We start from the raw sequence: 9,468 nt of genomic DNA, 5'->3' as shown, positions 1-9,468 counted from the left end.
AATCATCCACATCTGCTTGACACTCCGAAAAGTGATGACTTCCTCCACATAACTCACAAACAATTTGGGCTTGTTTAGCTTGCCCTGCAATTATTTTTGTCAATGCCTCAACCTGAGCTGTTAACTTTGTGATGGCATCAACTTCTAACACACCAGCTACCTTCTTAGATTGACTCCTTTCAGTTGGCCACTGCTGATTGTTTAGAGCCATCTCCTCCAATAGATCATACGCCTCATTAGCACTCTTTCTCATAAAAGCTCCGCCCGCTGCTGCATCTATTAGAGTTCTAGTATTACCAACCAACCCGTTGTAGAAGTTGTGAACCAGCATCCACTTCTCTATACCGTGATGAGGACACCTCCTGATCAGATCTTTAAACCTCTCCCAAGCCTCATGGAGAGATTCATTATCTTGTTGCCAGAAGTTATTGATTTCTCCTCTCAGCTTTGCAGACTTGGCTGGAGGAAAGAACTTTGACAAGAATTTTGTTGCCAGATCATTCCAGGCGGCAATAGAGTTGGGTGGCAAAGAGTTTAACCAACTCTTGGCTCGTTCTCTGAGCGAGAATGGAAACAGTCTCAGTCGAATGGCATCATCGCTAACTCCATTAACTTTAAAAGTTTCACAAAGTTCCATGAAGTTAGAGAGATGCAGATTAGGATCTTCAGAAGGGAGGCCACCAAACTGAACTGAAGACTGCACCATTTGAAGGATGGCAGGTTTAATCTCAAAGTTGTTTGCATCCACGCCGGTGGCTTGATACATGACTGCACTCCCGTCAGAGTAGGGAGAATGTAATCTCTCAAGCTACGGCCATTAGCTTGATCTTCCACGGCGCCTCCATTATTACCGTTATTACCCCCATTGTTTCCAGTATTATTGTTCACATTGGCAGCCATGATTTCTGATGTTTCAGCAGTTGCTGAAACTCTTTCTTGCCTCTTGTTCTTTCGATTCCTCCTGCAAGTTTTCTCGATTTCAGGATCAACTGGTAATATGACTGCTTGTCCTTGACGGCGCATACACTTAGGATTCCTGAAATAGATCAAGAAAATATTGCAAGAAAAAGGTTAGAAAATCAGCAAGAGAAAATATACCAAAGTAGAAGTTAGTATAATTTTATGTAATATTAATCTTTAAACAATTCCCCGGCAACGGCGCCAAAAACTTGTTACTATATTTTGTAAACACTACGCAAGTATACGCAATCAAGTAGTAAATCTCACACAGGTGAGGTCGATCCCACAGGGAATTGGATTAAATAATACTAAACTATACTTATAATTCTATTTGGCAAATCAAAAACAATTATGATTTTAGAAAAGTAAAGTAATTCAGAAAACACAAAACACAGTAAAAGTTTAAGCAATATGAGATGATAGGGAGGAGAATCCTGTTGTTGTTTACCCAAATCGTTAATGCTTAATTACTATCCTATTCTTGAAGTGAATGACAGATTATGAAATAACCTAGCTCTTTTCAGATCTTCTAGATTCTAAATCACATGTTATCTAATTAATTCCTTAATTAAACTAACATGAAATCAGCATTAAGTAATAATCTACTCGTCACATAAGTCATGTGAATACTTTCGTTTCACATAGAACATCAATTATCCCAATTTTAGCATTCTCAATTCTCACTTTTCAGATTTCGAATTGAGATCATAGAGCATGCACAAGGTGATCAATCTTAAACATGAAATTAAACACAAATTAAGATAATTTCACAAACAAGAATTGAGGAATGGTAATTAAACATTAACTAGGCAAAACATTAAACAACAATCATCATCCTCCCTAAATGGGAAATTTAGTTCAGAAATAAATTCATAACCATTCCTATAACAATATTCAACATAAAGAAATTAAAGAGGAATAAAGAAAAGAACAGTTGGTGGATGAATTTCGGATAGTCACTTGAATCTCTGTGCTCTTCCTGCCGCTCTCTGCTGTATTTTAGGGTTTCTGATCGCTCTCTCAGACTTCCAATCGCAGTTTTCTATTTATAACTAAAATTTAGGGTTCAATGGACGAAATTGCCCCTGGTCCGTACGGGATCTCGCCGCAGCCAAGCTTCCTCTCGCCGCGGCGAGATAATTGCAAAATTCAGGTCTTTCTGTATCTCTTAAATGGCCGCGGCGAGACTCCCCATCGCCGCGGCGACTGTAGCATCCAAAAGTTCGTGATCTAGCCGCGGCCAAGCTGTGTCTAGCCGCGGCCAGATATACACAATCCCTCAAAAATTGTTTTTTCTTTGGCTCAACTTGTCTTTTATTGAATTTTTGCACCTGAGACCTCTTTTATTCCAAAGAACCTGAAAACATAGAAAACAAGCGTAATTCCGTCCCAACACAGCGAAAAACGCACATAAATTAGATCCAAAACATAGGCTAAAAATAGCCTAACAATAACTAACACATAATTTATCAAACAGCACAAAAATAAGAACAACAAAATTAAAAAAAAAAATCATGCTTTTCCAAAATAAATGAAATAGAAAGAACTTACCCATTGCAAGAATGAGAGATAGAGGGGAAGTCCTTTGAGTACTGGTTTAGGCTAGAGTGTAATGGCTGTAATGGGGCTTGAGATGTAATGGGGCTTGAGATTTAAAGAGAATGACGTAAAAAAGAGAGATAAGAGGGGAAGTGAAGCAAGAGTTTGGAGGACAAGTTTGGGAATCAAGAACGCTTAGGTTCTTTATCTTTGATCCACACTTGCACCTTCTTTTCTTAGATATATCAAGATGAACCACTCTATTAATGGTTTTCTTCATTTTTTCAAAAAAAAAAAATAATAAAGCCCTCCTCCTTGTTGGGTTTTGTGCCCTAAATAAAATTCAATTTCAATGTAATCCATATTATTCAATATCAATAAAGAAACATAAGTATTTTTCATTTATTTGTGTATGTTTTGGTTCACCTTATCAATTATTTGTCTATTTCATTTATAAATACATCCAAACCCTTTTCACATACTTGATCCTGTTTATTGTGTTGTCAACACAATGGAAAATAAACATGACTATGTGATTAAAGATTCCTAGATATATCAGAACACTGGGGTTTTACTGATATGACAATCTACAACAGAGTTTACTTGCATTTGGAGAAATGCTATGTTCTTTCCAGAGCATTGGTTAAAGTAAAGCTTGGGTTGGATGCATGGAGTATGCATCGGAAGGGACCGATATTGAACTTTGACATAGATTTATTAAACTTACCGTAATATCTATTCAATTCAATATCACCTAGTTGATCCCAGATCAAATGATCTTAATCTTGATATGATTAGGTTCAATCTCAAGAGTGTTATTCGTGTTCTTTGATTTGTTAGTTAAGCCTACTTTTGGGTCAGGGTGATACGTACATTTTGGGAACACGGTAGTGCAATTGAGTGGGAGCGCTAACATAAATATGGAATCTATAGCTTCTATCTGGCAAATAGAAAGTAAAAGATAATTTCCTTCGAGCTTAACCAAACGAAAATAAATGGTGGAGTACTCATTTCACTTAGCTGAAATATCATTTATACGGGGTTAAGTGTTTTAAGGATAAAAATACATTGTAGGTAGGGGTGTGCATAAATCGATCCAATCCAATGAGAACCGACCGATCCAATTACAATCGACCGCCAAACATTGGATATCCAATTGTGATTGGATCGGATTAGATGTTATTTTTAAATATCCAATTGGATCGGATTGGATGGCGGATGGGGTGTCTAAAAATCCAATACATCCAACATCCAATCGAACTAATTAGTGTTTTCATTTAGTTTGAATGAGTAATTAGATTTTATATTGTTATACGTCAAATCTATATGTATATATAAAAATTAACATTAAAGTTTTACTCTTTTTTTCTTGGATTGGATGGATCCAGTCCGATCCAATACATACTGGATCTAAAATATTAGATGGATCCAATCCGATCCAAAAAATATTAGGTTTAAAATATTGGATAAACCCAAATTAAATAAATAAATATATATGAAATACATCCAATGGATAGAACCGATCCAATCCAACATCCAATGAATGTTGGATCGATTGGATGACGAAATTAATTGGATTGGATCGGATGGTAAAATCTAACATCCAATATATGATTGGATCGGATCTGGATAGGCCTAAAAACATTGGATGTGATCCAATGAACACCCCTAATTGTAGGGTGTTACGGTAATTTAATCCCTTTACAGTGTAGATCATCTATATAGAGGATCATTGATCAAATTAGGATTATAACAATGGATAATTAATGACGTGTCTATATGGTGGAACATATAGAGCGTTCTATATAGCTAAGAGTGCAATTCTAAGTTCTATGCGTGGATTCAACGAAGAATTAATAAGTCAGTGAATTTAAGATGTAAATTCTTGATCTGCTTATTGGAAGTTCGGATATATAGACCCATGGTCCCCACACTAGTTGAGACAATACTACTTGTAAGACTCATCTAATTGGTTTTGATTAATCAATTATAATTCTCAAATTAGACTATGTCTATTTGTGAATTTTTCACTAAGCAAGGGCAAAACTGTAAAGAAAGAGTTTCTAGGATATATTTGTTAATTAAGATACTTTGGTTGGTCTAATTAATAAATATAATAAATGACAATATTATTTAATAATAAATTATAGTTATTAAATAGTTGAAACTGACATTTAAATGGTTGAATTTGAAAATTGGCGTTTTTGAAAAAATGAGATGCAGAAATGATAAAACAGAAAAATTGCAAAAGTGGGGCCCAAATCCACTTGCCATGGCCGGCCACTTATGTAGGGTTTATCATTTAATATTTTCATTATTTTAATGCCAAATAATTCAAACCTAACCCTATGTGGCATACTATAAATAGATAGTGATGGCTTCAGGAAAAGTAAGATTGCATCTTATTCCTTTCAGAGAAAAACCTGAGCCATCTCACTAAACCTAGCCGCCACTCTCTTTCCTTCTTCTTCCTTGATTGTTTCGAAACCTCTTAGTGATAGAGTATTGCTCACACACAGCAAGTAGTACCTCAATCATAGTGTGGAAGATCGTGAAGAAAGCAATTCAACAAGAAGGACATTCGGGCTCAGATCTTGATAATACTCTGCGACAGAAAGGATACAAGGGTTAGAGATCTGAGTGGAAGGAGACATATTATTCCGCTGCACCCAATGTAAGGTTTCTCATACTTTATATGTGTTTACTTATACTCGTTTTAGAAGTTCATATTTAGGGTGTTAATCAACATACTTGTGAGTAGATCTAAGATCCTGGTAAAATAATTTCCAACACTCATTTCTCTCTAGCTCCGCTGCCTACAACCATTGAGGATGTCCGGCCACCTACTCGAACCAGCCCAACCACCGTGAAGGACGCCGACGATCCTTCATGCCTCATTCCGACCACCGCGCCGCCCCTCCTCGACCTCTCTTTCATTGTGGATTAATGGGTAAGTGTTTTTTTAAAACATTTGTTAAATAATTGTAAAAGTATAGCATATTTCAGTAAATCTATGGTGTTGTTCGTAAAATTTTCGTCAAAATTGCGAGATTTATTTTTTCAGAGTATTCAGGGTTTTGTATTTTTCTCGACTGATTATCAATTAGTTCTCGAAAGCTTCTCGAAGCAGATGTTCCAAAGTTAGGGATGACCTTTCTCGAATGCTTTTCGATAGGTTTTCGATAGGTTCTCAAAGCCAATATTTATCGATATGAGTCTTTTGGGTTTTGTATTTTTCTCGACTGGTTATCGATTAGTTCTCGAAGCAGATGTTGCAAGGTCAGGGATGACCTTTCTCGAATGCTATTCGATAGGTTTTCGAAGCCAATATTTATCGATATGATATCGATGATATGTCGATAGTTCTATATAGTGTCTCAACTACCTCAATGTCATGTTATGACATTATTTTTCTCGAATGGTTATCGATAAGTTTTCGAAAGATTCTCGAAGAAGATGTTTCAAGGTCAGGGATGACCTTTCTTGAATGCTATTCAATAGATTTTTGATAGGCTCTTGAAGCCAATCTTTATCGATATGTCGACAATTTTGTTGAGTGTCTCAAATGCCTCAATGTCATGACATTATATCGATATATTATCGACACTTTGTCGATTTTTCTCACTACTCGAAATCCTGACACTTCTTATTAATGGGATATCGATGAGATGTCGATAGGTTGTCGATTATATTAAATTTCTCTATTTTTGGTTTTTTATATTTTTTTGGTACTGTTCCCTAACGAACATTTTGTTGTTTCAAATTACAGGATCGATTGTGTTTCTTGTTATATCGTACGGTGGTGTTTTGTGTGTTGAGGGTTTTAATTGGGTTTATAAAGTTGAAGGCAGTTTGACGTTAACAATTAGAACTGACACAACCATACAACAATTGCGTCAGATTTTATATGAAGAGTTGGAGGTTGATCCTTTGGCGTATGATTTGAAATTGAAGATTTATTCCTTGTATATGAAGGGACAAATGATTCCGCCAGAGGTTATTAAGAAAGAACGCCAACTAAGAACGTTCTTAAAGATGAGGGCAACAATGTCAAACACAGAATTTATGCCATTATTTGTGACTAAGGTAAAAAAAGTTGGGAATTCGGAGTACAATCTAATATAAAAAATACTAAATCCTATCGAGAACCTGTCGAGAACCCATCGATAATCAGTAAACACATACCAAACATGAATTAATACTTTCGAGAACCTATCGAAAATCCATCGACAATATGTCGATAATCAAACTTACATAAATTAAAAGAAATTATCATCAAAATGAAATGTATTTCAACACAAATAATATATTATTGAACTAACTAAAAAAAACCAAAAATAAACTTTTTTTAACAATATCTTGTCGATAACCTATCAAGAATCTGTCGATAAATAATCGAGAACATACATAACCACCACCACCACACTAGATCGGAAAACACCATAACTACCATATAAAACCGACCATAAATTAAGAAAAATTCATCAAAATAAAATATATTTCAACACAAATAATATATAATCTCTCTAAATTAATCACAAAAAAAAACTAAAAACAAACTTTTTTTAAACAACATCTTGTCGATAACCTATCGAGAATCTGTCGATAATTAATCAAGAACATACATAACCACCACCACCACACTAGATCAGAAAACACCATAACCACCATATAAAACCGATTATAAATTAAGAAAATTCATCAAAATAAAATCTATTTCAACATAAATAATATATAATCTCTGTAAATTAACCAAAAAAAAAACTAAAAATAAACTTTTTTATTAACAATACTTTCTTGCTGCTGAAAATATCTTGAAGGTTAAGGGCTCCTTCATGATGTCATCTTCAAAATCCCCTTCTGCACCGGTGAAGAAGAACGCTGCGACTCCGAAAGCAAAGGCTTCGAAAGCTGGTTGCGAGAGAGGAAAAGTGGCTGGGGGAGGTGGGGACGCGGCTGGGGGTCGGCTGGGGGATGGCTGGGGTACGGTTGGGGGATGGCTGGTCGACTTGGGGAGGCGAAGAAGAAATCGAGAGGGGCGGCTAGAGAGAGAGAGAGATTGTTTTTGAGTTTATTTAGGTTTTGAAAATAAATAAATAATAAGGGTATTTTTGGAAAAAGAAGAAGTTAATAGATTACTATTGTACAAAATATTTTAGAGGGTATTTTTTAAAATAGGAGTTTTTTTTTTATGTATATTAAATGAAATTTCCCTCTAATAATCTATATTTTCTAAGTGGTAGATTTTTCTAATTTTTTCATTTCATTTTCTCTTTTTCAACATTTTTTATACTTTTAATTCTTTTGAAAAAGTCCCACATGTTTAAAAACCATAGTGAGTTTATACTTTTAGGTTATATATAGATCTTAATTTTTTCACTTTAGTTTGTCTCAAAATTAACTTTATTTATTTTTTTAGGTGGGTGATTGATAAATTTAAAATCATCCAATTAGCATAATTAGTTGTACATATGAAGCAACACAAAGAATTCATTAAAATTTATAGTTCTTGAATAATGAATTAAACTCACCTAATCAGGGTGGCAATTGTGTGGATCAAGAACATATCCGCATTTACATCTCTTCTTTTAGAACACATCGAGATGTGTTGAACGTTTATGCTTCTGTAGACCACTTTCATCTTTGAACTCCTTTTCGAAGTACACATAGTACAATGGTAATTGTCATTGGTATTTGCATTTGCATCATCCATGGTTTATTCTTTCTTTCTAAGAATTGAAAGAAAGAGTGGAAGAAAGAACAAGGAGTGGAGAGTGGAAAATAAAAAATAGGTTCAATTATGTAAGCAAATTTAAGTTATATAAACTTAATACATGTGTATATATATAATTTTTTTTATTTAAAAAAGCAAGGCTATTGGTGGCAAACAAAAGCCCAATGCCTAAAGTTATTCGGGTGGTAGATGGCGGGGCTCTAAGCCCAAAGTTCTGTAGCTCATATGAGAAGGAAAAATGAGGAACTGCATGATGTGAATTAGAAAATTTACACTAAATACTAATTTTTTTTCAAGCTTTATATTTATACTTTGAAAAGAAAATTTTTACATCTTTCCCTACTTAATTTTTTATTTTTACTTTTTTTTGTCTTTCTATCTTTCTCTTCTCTCTCTCCCTATTTCTCTTTGTTATTTTTTTTCTAACTCTCTCTCTATTTTTTTTCTCAGACTAATTTTTTTTATCTTTGTATATATATAAATATATATAATAAGTGTACATTTTTATATCTTGTTTTTTAACACTCTTTATCTCTCTTACAAAAAAAATTAAAAGCACTCATCCTATATTTTTGTATCTTTTACATGATTAATAAAAATAGTATATTTTCTTGGATGTCGTGTAGTTTATTCAGAGTTAATTTATGAATGATTTGCATATTTTAACAAGATTGATGTCTTGTTATTTGTTTGTTGATTTATAGTTGTCTTTTTGTTACTTTATAGTTATTTTTATGTTTTTTGTTTAAGTGTTCTGTTATATTGCGATTTTTTCGCCTAGAAACTCAAAATCAGTCTCCTATAAAATTGACACGTGGATCCAATCCTCAAAGGATAGATGAGTTGTTAGTTAATGACTCTCTGAGAGTTGACCTCGCTTGAACCAAACTCGCGAGATGATGTGGCCTTGACAGGGTCTAATCGCATACTATGTCTTGCGTAGTGTAAGATAAGCAAGGCCGAGAAGGATTTATACAAGTTGTGCATATATCGAAACATATGCGATGGCTAAGTAGCCTTCTCTTGCGACTAAGTAAAGATCGCTTCTTTACGAAACGATTTATCTAAATGACAAAACGTGTTCGATGACTTGATAGAGACTCACGTGTCTCATGTTGTCGACACATAAGATGTCCATCAATGCAACTCAGATAGAACGCAAACATCCTAGTGGTAGGCTCATTAGCCCTTTTACGAATATAGAGCGCACCTAAAGCCTGCGAGCTTGTGTAAGA

General features: G+C 34.4%; 1 non-coding gene across 1 annotated transcript; it reads left to right on the top strand.

Annotated features, from left to right (window-relative positions):
• The first annotated feature begins 341 nt into the window (after nucleotides 1–341).
• On the top strand, nucleotides 342–448 carry LOC115708389 (small nucleolar RNA R71). Its single transcript, XR_004009890.2, has one exon. It is a non-coding gene; the product is annotated as a small nucleolar RNA R71 (small nucleolar RNA).
• The last annotated feature ends 9,020 nt before the right edge of the window (nucleotides 449–9,468 follow it).

The sequence above is a fragment of the Cannabis sativa genome, chromosome 1, assembly GCF_029168945.1.
Source record: "Cannabis sativa cultivar Pink pepper isolate KNU-18-1 chromosome 1, ASM2916894v1, whole genome shotgun sequence".
In the NCBI taxonomy this organism is placed as follows: Eukaryota; Viridiplantae; Streptophyta; class Magnoliopsida; order Rosales; family Cannabaceae; genus Cannabis; species Cannabis sativa.
The sequence above is the reverse complement of the archived record's forward strand: the minus strand, read 5'-3'. Positions and strand labels throughout refer to the sequence as shown.